This window comes from Papio anubis, chromosome 13 (assembly GCF_008728515.1).
Source record: "Papio anubis isolate 15944 chromosome 13, Panubis1.0, whole genome shotgun sequence".
Lineage (NCBI taxonomy): Eukaryota > Metazoa > Chordata > Mammalia > Primates > Cercopithecidae > Papio > Papio anubis.
The window spans coordinates 68,526,415-68,538,293 of NC_044988.1; the positions used below are offsets into that span (position 1 = coordinate 68,526,415).

The 11,879-nt window shown below is 43.4% G+C and overlaps 1 pseudogene; it reads left to right on the plus strand.

The window, feature by feature from the left end:
• The first annotated feature begins 1,040 nt into the window (after positions 1 to 1,040).
• LOC103878213 lies at positions 1,041 to 5,844 on the plus strand (annotated as a pseudogene).
• Positions 5,845 to 11,879: the final 6,035 nt, after the last annotated feature.

Genomic DNA, 11,879 nt, shown 5'->3' on the forward strand with positions numbered 1-11,879 from the left:
TACTGGTACATCAAATTGAAAACAATTAAAATTAAGATGGATTTATTAGTATTGTGACTATTATTGATTAAAATGGTAATGATAAATAAGGAGAAATGTTAAGTACAACAGGGAATTGGTAATATTTCTTCAAAGTAATCATTTTGCTGTGACTACCCAATTATTAGTACATTTAATGTGTTATTCAGTGCAATTAATTACCCACTTTGCTTCTGGGAAGGCACTAGGAAAAAATTGCTTTCTGCCTTGGAGTGGAAAAGCCACTGCTTCTGGAATGATGTGTGATGAAGACCACGCTCTTTACGGATGTGGCTCCTAGCAGTTCTGATAGAAGCTGCACATGCCCTTGGGGAAGAAGGGACACAACAGATATAGCAGGTTCTCAGTCTCACAGTCACTTGCTTTTGTAACCATGGGAGGTGCTGGTAAGCAGGCTGGAGGATGGAGTCAGGAAACCTGGCTTGAGTCTTGGCTGGGTCAACTAGTTGTGTGACCTGAGTTTAGCTGCTGCACCTCCCAATGGTTCATTTTCCTCCTCTGTAGAATGGGAATAATACAGTCTGCCTGTGGAGATCTCTATGTAAAGGGGACCTGTCAGCGGGGCAGATGTGCTGGGCTGTAGTGATTACATGTCAAGAGCCTTAGGTCTTCCCCCAGGCTCACTCTGACTTGGAGATTTGCTTCTGGGTCCTGTAAACCACTGCTGGGAGTCACCTCTGGCAGTGTGCCATAGGTCTGTGACATCTAAATGCAAGGTGAACGTGGAAGGTTGCATACCTACCCTCTACCCCCACTGTCAGAGACATTTGAACCAGAGCAACTCCATCTTGAACAGGGGCTGGGTAAAATAAGGCTGAGACCTACTGGGCTGCATTCCCAGGAGGTTAGGCATTCTTAGTCACAAGATGAGATAGAAGGTCAGCAGAAGATACAGGTCACAAGACTTTGCTGATAAAATAGGTTGAAGTAAAGAAGCTGGCCAAAACCCACCAAAACCAAGATGGCGATGAAAGTGACCTCTGGTCGTCCTCACTCCTCATTATACACTAATTACAATGTATTAGCATGCTAAAAGACACTCCCACCAGTGCCATGACGGTTTACAAATGCCATGGCAATGTCAGGAAGTTACCCTGTATGGTCTAAAAGGGGAAGAACCCTCAGATCCGGGAATCGCCCACACCTTTCCTGGAAAACTCATGAATAATCCACCCTTTGTTTAGCATATAATCAAGAAATAACGATAAGTATAATCAGTCGAACAGCCCACACCCCTGCTCTGCCTATGGAGTAGCCATTCTTTTATTCCTTTACTTTTTTTAAACTTGCTTTCACTTTACTTTTTAAACTTGCCCCAAATTTTTTCTTGTGCGAGGTCCAAGAACCCTCTGTTGGGGTCTGGATCAGGACCCCTCTCCAGTAACACCACTCCGTCCTACATCCCCGATCCAGGTGATAGTCTCCACTAGCCTTCTCTTCTCTCTTTGCTGGGAAGATGTTAAATGGGACAAATGATGAGCTAATAATTGCTGGACACTTTTACAAAGCTCTTGTCTATTTGTTTTCTTATTGTCTGTACAACCATTCTACTAGGTCAAGGAGGTTTTATTAACCTCATTTATAAACAAGGACACTAGGGTTTAGACAATAGGGTCTAGAGAGGAAAAGTGACTCTCCCAAGGTCACAGATCTAAGAAGTGGTCACTTGTGTACTTGAACTTGAACCCTCTGACCCCAGGAACCAGGCTCCCTGCCCCTTTAGCTTTCTTATATTATTGCCACATTTCCTTATCCTCAGAGTCCTCCAGCTCCCAACTCTCCCCTATGCCAAGGTTCACTGTATTGTTTCATAAAGCTAATTGCTAGTTTTTACATAAAGGCTTTATTTTCTGAGCTCTAAATTGCCCAAATTAGATTTTATTAAGCTCACACGTATGATTTTCCTTGTTTTTATTAAAATTAAGTTCACTCACTTGCCATTTGCAAGGGAGTTTGAAATTAGATTGCTTGGTATCCACGGAAACACAGAGAGAATCTTCTATGTGATCAGACTTTTACCCACAGAATAGAAAAAAAAAAGGCAGCTGGTAATTAGGTGCGTAATTCATAGGCAAGCTCCTGAGCTCGAAGGCCAGGATCCTCTGCTTTGTGACTGAGCCATTACGACAGCTCTTCAGGCGCTTCCCTGTGCTGGGGAGGAGCAGGAAGGATGGGGGTGTGGGAGGAGCTGGTGTCAGTCCTAGCTCCGTCCCTCCCTCATTCTGTAATTTTGGGAAAGGCATGTCTCTTATTCTGGGCCTCTGTTTTCCCATCTGTAAAATGTGGAATTAAGGAAGTTAGGCATGGCAAAAAGATTTTATCCCACATTTTACTTCTGATTCCTGGTAGCGAATGGCTGTAACACTGTGATGGGAAGGCTTTTCAGGTCATACCTGAACTCAGCAGAAAATTGCATCTTGATTGACTCACTCATTCAGCAACTACTAATTGAGCAACTGCTGAGTACCAGGGACTCCTCCAGGCACTGGGGAATAGGTGAACAACTTAGAAGAGGCTCAGTTCTCAGGATACAACAACCATAAAAACAGACAGCTAAATAAATTAAATTTAAAAATGATCATAACAGAAGACAACTCAGGGAAGGTGATGCTACCTTAGATTTGTGGGGATCAGCAGGAGGTGATATTTGAGCTGAGACTTGAGAGGACAAGAACAACTCAGTCATGAGGAAATCTGGCTGCAGCCAATGTGTGCATCACAAGGTGGGATGGAACTTGGCATGCACAAGGAACAGAGACAAAGCCAGCGTGGCAGTTGAGGGTGAGATGATCTCAGATGGACTCAGTGTAGGAGACTGCGGCTAGATGGTGATTGATTTGTTATGTCTGCCATTGGCAAGGAAGCGGGGAGCCTCACTGGTGTGTGCTCCCTGTTTGTAATCCCTGGACCAAATGATCTCAGTGGTGACATTCCAGGATCGGCAAGGGCCCCTTTCTAGTATAGGGGTGTGGCTTCCAGAAGAAAGCTGTGGTTGTGTTACTTCCAATAGGGTGGGTAGGGAGGGAAGAGTCCCTTGGGAAAGGGGTTGTCATTTGAACTGGGCTTTGAAGGATGCTCATTTCCATACAAAAGGGTGACATGTCCTTCTCCCTGGTACCTATTTTACCCTGAAGAATCTGGGATGCTTCTTCAGCAATTTAGGCAAGGTGTAGCCTGGCATGGGTAAGGAAGACTATGTTGGCTGTTAGCCAGGTAACATAGACGGGACACTTCAGTTTTTCTGAGCCATAGTTCCTTCATCTTTAAAATGAGACAGCAATAACATTTATCCCTCAGAGTTTTGTGAGAATTAAGTAATAAATTGGCACAAAAACCTTTATGAAATATGATACCAGCATTTTAATATTTATAATTTATATATGAAACAGCTTTAATACAAGATTGACAATATTAAATACTATTAGTAAGATTTAAAACTGTTTGTTATTATTAGGATGACTCTTGATGCTCATCCCTCAGAAGAACTTCATGATTTTTCTTGAGTGTAAATTGTCACAGCTTTTATGGAAAACAATGAACAGTGTGCATCAATGGCCTAAAAAATATTTGTTTCTTTATGCCCAGGAATTCTACTTCTTAGAATTTAACAAAAATAAATAAGTGGACTTCTGCTTCTGGCTATGGTTGAGCAGGCTGTAGCAGCCTAATGCTCCTGCTAAGAGCTAGAAACACTGAACAAAATACAAAAGAAAAGTTGTGTGTATTCACACAATGGAATAATATACAGCAATGAAAATGAATTATTGCTACAAGAAAAACATCACGGATGAATCTTACAGACAATGTTGAGCAAAGGAACCAGATGCAAAATCTAGGCCAGGCACGGTGGCTCACACCTGTAAACCCAGCATTTTGGAAGGCCAAGGTGGGAGGATTGCTTGAGACCCGGAGTTCAAGACCAGCCTGGGTAACATAGTGAGACCCCATCTCATAAAAAAAGCCCCGTCTCCACTCCTTCTGGAATCTCCACCTGGCTCAGCCCACCTGCCTCGACTCCTGCCTCCACCACGTCCATCAGAGTGACCCAGAAATCCTACAAGGTGTCCACCTTTGGCCCCCCGGCCTTCAGCAGCCCCTCTTACATGAGTGGGCCTGGTGTCTACCTCAGCTCCTTGAGTTTCTCCTGAGTGGGCAGCAGCAACCTTCGGGGTGGCCTGGGTGGAGGCTATGGTGGGGCCAGTGGCATGAGAGGCATCACTGCTGTCATAGTCAACCAGAGCCTGCTGAGCCTTCTTAACCTGGAGGTGGACCCCAACATTCAGGCCGCGTGCACTGAGGAGAAGGAGCAGATCAAGACCCTCAACAACAAGTTTGCCTCCTTCATCTAGAGGGTAAGGTTCCTGGAGCAGCAGAACAAGATGCTGGAGGCCAAGTGGAGCCTCCTGCAGCAGCAGAAGACGACTCAGAGCAACATGGACAACAAGTTCGAGAGCGATGTCAACAACCTTAGGCGGCAGCTAGAGACTCTGGGCCAGGAGAAGTTGATGCTGGAGGCGGAGCTTGGCAACATGCAGGGGCTGGTGGAGGACTTCAAGAACAAGTAGGAGGATGGGATCAGTAAGCATACAGAGATGGAGAATGAATTTGTCCTCATCAAGAAGGAGGTTGATGAAGCTTACATGAACAAGGTACAGGTGAGTCTCTCCTGGAAGGGCTGACTGACGAGATCAACTTCCTCAGGCAGCTGTATGAAGAGGAGATCCGGGAGCTGCAGTCCCAGATCTCCAACGTGTCTGTGGTGCTGTCCATGGACAACAGCGGCTCTCTGGACGTGGACAGCATCATCGCTGAGGTCAAGGCGCAGTACGAGGAGATTGCCAACCGCAGCTGGGCTGAGACTGAGAGCATGTACCAGATCGAGTATGAGGAGCTGCAGACTCTGGCTGGGAAGCACGGGGATGACCTGCGGCGCAGGAAGACTGAGATCTCCGAGATGAACCGGAACATCAGCCAGCTCCAGGCTGAGATTGAGGGCCTCAAAAAGGCCAGAGGGCTTTCCTGGAGGCCGCCATCGCAGATACCAAGCAGCGCCCTTAAGGATGCCAACGCCAAGTTGTCCGAGCTGGAGGCCGCCCTGCAGCGGGCTAAGCAGGATGTGGCGCTGCAGGTGCATGAGTACCAGGAGCTAATGAATGTCAAGCTGGCCCTGGACGTAGAGATCGCCACCTACAGGAAGCTGCTGGAGGGCAAGGAGAGACGGCTGGAGTCTGGGATACAGAACGTGAGTGTCCATATGAAGACCGCCAGTGGCTATGCTGGTGGGCTGAGCACGGCCTATGGCGGCCTCACAAGCTCCAGCCTCAGCTACGGCCTGGGCTCCAGCTTTGGCTCTGGCGCGGGTTCCAGCTGCTTCAGCCGCACCAGCTCCACCGGGGCCGTGGTTGTGAAGAAGATTGAGAACAGTGATGGGAAGCCGGAGTCCCAGTCCTCTGACATCCTGCCCAAGTGAACAACTGCGGCAGCCCCTCCCAGCCTGCCTCTCCTGGCTGCCCCAGAGCCCTGGAGGGAAGCCGCTGTCCAGGGGAGCACAGGGTACAGGAGACCCTTACCCCAGGCCAGTCATATTGGACTTAACATAACTGCTCTCTTAATTACAGAAAGACCTGAGAGAGGCTTTGTAATCACGAAGTGTAAGAGCCTGATTGCTTATGCCCCCATGCAAGCTGCCTTCTTCTTCCCTCAAGGATCCGAATAGGGATGAGGGGATGCTTTCCAAATTTTCTAGTATGAGTTTTTACCGCTGTTATAATCAGAAAAAATATTAAATAACGTTCTTTATCTCTATGAGTCATATAATGTTAGTGTGCTGTGCCTGCAAGTCACCTGGGGGCCTTGTCAAAATGCAGGCTCTGGTTCTGTATGGCTGGGGGCCTGGGGTTCTGCATTTCAAACATCCCAGGGGATGCTGCTGCTGCTGCTGGTGCAGACGGTGCTTTGAAGAGGGTGGGTACAGGCTGTGACCCCCTCCCTGCTATTAACCTCCCTCCCCCCATGTTTCACACATCTTCACAGTTCACTGGACATTTCGTGCAATGATTATTAAGTAAGAGGAGTTTCAAGGAGGTTGAAATCTATACATGTTTGGGCTCAACACACAGCACTGTGGTGGTTACTTCTTTAGAGAACAGGTTCCCAGATTTGACCTCCTTTACACCCCAAACAGATAAAACCATTTGAACCCGCAGAAAGGGACTTAGAAATCAAGAGGCCTCAGTTATGCCAGTGACTCAGTTTTCCCTCCCCTTATGCAATTGATGGGATTTTGTGTACATTGTTGGTAAAGATGATGATTTCCATGGTCCTACAAAAGGGTTGTTATGGAGTTAGGGAGCTCTAAGTCACCAAGTCTTCACTGGAGGCTGGAGGGTCACTTACTGTGGTGTCATAACAGGGATTTCAACATCAAAGGGGAATGTGGCTAAAAGACCTAGAATATCCTCAGTATTATGAGTCAAAGATAGTTTTGCTTTCCAGTTCTATTACGAATCAAAAGATCATATTATGTCTTCTTGGAGAGATAAATAGGAAAATACTGAAGCTACATAAATGAACTATTTGTTTTATTATTTGAAATCGCAGAATCAAGCAGTGCTAGGGTGGAAAAGACACTTAAAGGCCTCTAGTTCTGCCTGCTTGTAGGAGATGCTCTGTAGAGTTTTGGTGCCGTGGTCAGAGAAGCCTCCCAAACTCAAAGGAGTCCTCCTGAGAGATGATTGTGGTAATCTGGTCTCCAAACAAAACGTCATTGACAGGAATAAGTTGCCTCCCTGGAATAAGTTGCCTCCCCTACCATTAGGTAGGTCTGACTGTTTGGAATTCTCTCAGGTAACTAGAAATCTGACTCCCTGTGATCTTCTCCCAATGTCCCAAGGTTTAAACCAGGTGTTTCCAAACGTCCCTGCTGACAAATATCACCTAGGCTGCTTACTTAGAATCCAGCCCAACTCCAACTTACACAAACAGATGCTCATGTCCCTCCTGGATATTTTGATTCAATGGGGCTGAGATGGGGTTGGATTTTTGTTTTAATAGCCGTGCTTACTCGGTTCAGACATATGGGCATATGGAATCAGTGAAGAAGGCATTTAGATACAAAGGCTCATTCCTTTGTCTCCAGAGAAAAATCCATTATTGAAAGTGTCAGATACAGGCTGACTGACTTCTTTATTTCATATTTACCATATGAGCTGCTAGGTCGTATTTTTTTCAACTGAACATAAATGTGAGATACACACACACACACACACACACACACACGTTTTAAAATGCCCCTGTCCTTATGATTGTGAGAAAGATAAGTGAAGCTGTTTTAAGGTAGCTACAACTAAACAAAGGATAGAGGAAGAAAATATTAAACTGTAAAAAACCTCACAAATACAGTTGTGATTAACAGCAGCAAAATTGAAGTCAATGTCCAATACTGAGGTTGGTGGACTGACTTTCATTTTAAATGTTTGCCCAAACTAGGAAGAACTACAATGATACTCATATATCCTTCAATCCAATACTTTTCTTCCTAGAATTTTAAAGTAAATCATTCAATAGAAAATAAAGGCCTATTCACAAAGATCCTCATAGAGGCATTATTTATAGCTTTGCTAAAATTATGAAAAAATTCAATATCCAATAATAGCCTGTTAAATAAACTGAGGTATAAATGTGGAATGAAATATGCAGCTACTAAAATTATTTTAAAAATCTCTGTCAATTGGAAAAAATGCTTATAACATTCAATGTAGTGTTGCGGAAAAAAAATTAATCCATTTACAGTTTTTTTGGTATGTGGCTGAGAGATGAGAACAAGGAAAAGGTACACTTTTGTTAAACAATTATTTGCCTAATGAAAATATATATTTAAAATAATACCATTAATACAATATTATATACACAAAGCCAATAGAAAATTTTATTTAGAGGAAGTAGAGGATTAGGCCTTTGATAAATATCCACTGAAATCAAGGCCTCCCTCTTTCACAGGACCCTAACTAAGGTCTTTGAGGTGTGGAGGGAAGGCTCTTAGGGTCAGCTGGTTCAACCTCCTAAGCGTTGTAAGGATGTTATTTTAGCAACCTTGACATTTGATACCCTTGGGCTTCTTTGACATCCATTACTGGTAAGCAAGCTGGGAAGTTTTCCTCAAAGCTCACCGCTACCTTTGGGAGAGATCCAGTGTGGCGGGTGGTGAGTAGAGGCAGATGGTCAAAAGCGCAACTAGGAAAGCCAGACTTCCCATCCCAAATTTTGTTTGTTCAGACCAGAATTCTTTTGTTCAGAGCAGATTGGCACCAACTTCTCAAAATTTGCATCGGAGAACAAAGATTCATGTTTGAGTAAAAACAGTGAGAACAGCACAGCTTGCTTCTTAAAGGCTCCTCCTGCCCCCACTCCCACCCACTCAAATTCTCTATTTCTGATCTTTCAGGGGCAGGGAAACCCAGGAGTCTGATTAGGAACAATTTCCTGGACTAGAGGCAAAAGCCTCTGAGTCAGGGCCTCCTGAAAAAAGGAATTGGCTCCAGGCGGAGACTTTGAGAGAGCTGGTCTGGGGGCTGCTACAGGGGCATTAGGGGCATTTCTGGGTTAGGGTAAATGTTCCTGAGCATCAAATTTACCAGGTTAGAATCTGGATAAATGGAATATTACTAATTATTTTGGCATGAGCTGGATTTATGTATAAAGAACAGATGTTTCACAGTCACAAAGCCCACACTCATCTTGGCTCTGCCTATTATTAGCTATGGGATTTGGGTCAATCACATTCCTTTTCTGGACCTTAGTTTCCTTACTTATGAAATGGGATAACAATTTGTCTTGTACAACTCACAGGGATGTTGTAAAAATTTTTTAAATACTAGATTGGAAGTATTTGATAACTTCAAAAGATTGTGTATGCTAGTTATTTTAATAATACTGGAAATAGTGATATTGCAATTCTGAATTTTATTTTAGGGTCTTAAGTATTGATTCCTATAGGCTTGTAATTATTTAAGGAATGATGAATAGACTGCCATGTATTGAGGTTGTATTACAAGTTAAATTCTTTTTCCATCTAGGCTACAGGAGGGTTGAGTGGTGGGGGGTGGTCAGTGGAGGGGTGGTAAGCTAGGCAAAGTATGTAAGGAAGACATGCCTTCAGAAAGCCTGCCCAGACACCTCAGACCTTGTTTGTTTTATATCATTGTCTTGTCTATAAAGAGGAAGTGTGAATGCCAGTGTCCTAAAAGATAGGAGAGAATCTTGAAGTCTTTTGCAAGAATGATGAATCAGAGATGCCTGGGATAGAATCAATATACCATAATTAACTGTTGCCTTCCTTACTGACAGTGAGCTAGAAGATTTTAATTTTTTTACTACTACACACAATACTGTGATGAAATTCTTGTATACATGTACAAGATGTTGTGTGGGGCACACAAACAAGTATTTCTTTTGGAAAAAGTCCTAGAAGTAGAAGGGTCATGTCAATTGATATGTGCATTTTAAAATTTGATGGGCATTGTCAAGTGGCCTTCATTGGTTAGCTTCACAAGTTTACACACAAAATGGGCCTTGAGAACGTCTCTTTCTTCACATCTTCACCAACACTTGACATCTATCTTTTTACTTTTTACCAAATAACTATCTTTTCTCTCACTAATTGTGATATGCAGCTTTACATGCTTGTTGTGTATATATTTTCTGTGTGTTGCCTGTTTATTTCCTTTTCCATTTTTTTCTGAGGATTTGTCTTTTTCCTCTGTTAAAAACTATTTTTTTTTTTTTTTTTTTGAGATGGAGTCTCTCTCTGTCCCCCAGGCTGGAGTGCAGTGACACGATCTCAGCTTACTGCAACCTCCACTGCCTGGGTTCCAGCGACTCTCCCACCTCAGCCTCCAGAGTAGCTGGGATTACAGGCACCTGCCACCGCACCTGGCTAATTTTTGTAGTTTTTTAGTAGAGACGGGGTTTCACCATCTTGGCCAGACTGGTCTTGAACTCCTGACTTCGTGGTCCACCCGCCTTGGCCTCCCAAAGTGCTGGGATTACAGGTGTGAGCCACTGCGCCCGGCCTAGAAACTCTTTATATGCTCCATATATTAATCATTTACCTGTTAAGTATGTTGCGAGTATTGTTTCCCAGACTTTTAAACCTGCCTTATGGTGTATTTTAACTCAAAGAATTTTACAATTTGTATGAGGTTAAATTTGGGAAACCAACCTTCTTTCCTTCATTCCTTCCTCTCTCTCTCTCTCTTTTTCTATCTTTCTTTCTCTTTCTCTCTTTTTCCCTCCCTCCCTCCTTCTCGCCCGCCGCCCTCCTCTCCTTCCTTCCCTCCCTCCCTCCCTCCTCGCTCTCTCTCTCTGTCTCTTTCTGTCTTTCTCTCTCTCTCTCTTTGTTTCTTCTTTGTTTTTGACAGAGTCTTGCTCTGTCGCCCAGGCTAGAGTGCAGTGGCATGATCTCAACTCACTGCAACCTCCACCTCCCAGGTGCAAGCAATTCTCCTGCCTCAGCCTCCCAATTAGCTGGGACTACAGACACGCACCACCATGCCCAGCTGATTTCTGTATTTTTAATGGAGTCGGGGTTTCCCCATGTTGGCCAAGCTCGTCTCGAACTCCTGACCTCAAGTGATCCTCCCACCTTGGCCTCCCAAAGTGCTGGGATTACAGGCATGAACCACTGCGCCTGGCTGGGAAACATTTATTTTACAGTTCCTGGATTTTGTCCCTTGCTTAGGAAGACCTTGCCACCCTAAGTTAAAAAAATATTTACCAGTTTTCTTCACTGATGTTTTCTTCTAATATTTTTATGTTTTTGCTCTTTAATTCATCTAAAAGTTGTTTCCTGGGGATGGATGGTGTGAATTAGGAATCTAATACAATTTCTTCCCAAATGAATAGCTATTCGGTTCACTTCCACTTGTGAATTTGTCTGTTGTTTCTCCATTAATTTCAACTACCATCTTTGTTGTATACTTAATTTTCATATATACATGAGTTGGTTTCTAGGTTTTTAATTCTGTTCCATTGATCAGTTTATCAATGTCTGTACCAATAATAGACCATTTTAATTACTATAGCATACAATGTGTTTTGACACCTTGTAGGATCTGGTAGGATAAGACCCAAATTTAAAACGCTATTGAATTTAGATCAAAATTGCATGGCTGTATATATGTGGGAAAAATCAGTATATTTTCAATATTAAGTCTTGAAATTCCCAATCAGGAATATGGTTTATTACTTCATGTATTTAGGTTCACATCATTAAGTACATTTTTTAGTTATCTTTAAATAGGTCTTGTACATTTTAAAAATTATATTTATTTTCTAGATTTTTTTGTTGTAAATGGAATCCTTTAAAAATTATTATTAGATTAATTAGTACCGGCATATAGGAAGCCTATTGAATGAATTGTATTGATGTATTTACCCACAGTTTTTTGAATTTTTTTATTGTAATAGCTTTCAGTTGCTTCTCCTGAATTTTTTTTTTTTTTTTTTTTGAGGCGGAATCTCACTCTGTTGCTCAGGCTGGAGTGCAGTGGCATGATCTCGGTTCACTGCAAGCTCCACCTCCTGGGTTCACGCCATTCTCCTGCCTCAGCCTCCCGAGTAGCTGGGACTACAGGCGCCCGCCACCACGTCTAGCTAATTTTTTGTATTTTTAGTAGAGATGGGGTTTCACCGTGTTAGCTGGGATGGTCTCGATCTCCTGACCTCGTGATCCACCTGCCTCACCCTCCCAAAGTGCTGGGATTACAGTCATGAGCCACTGTGCCCGGCTTGAATTTTTCTTAAGTGGGCAATCATCTGCACAGAGTAAAAGTTTTTTTTTT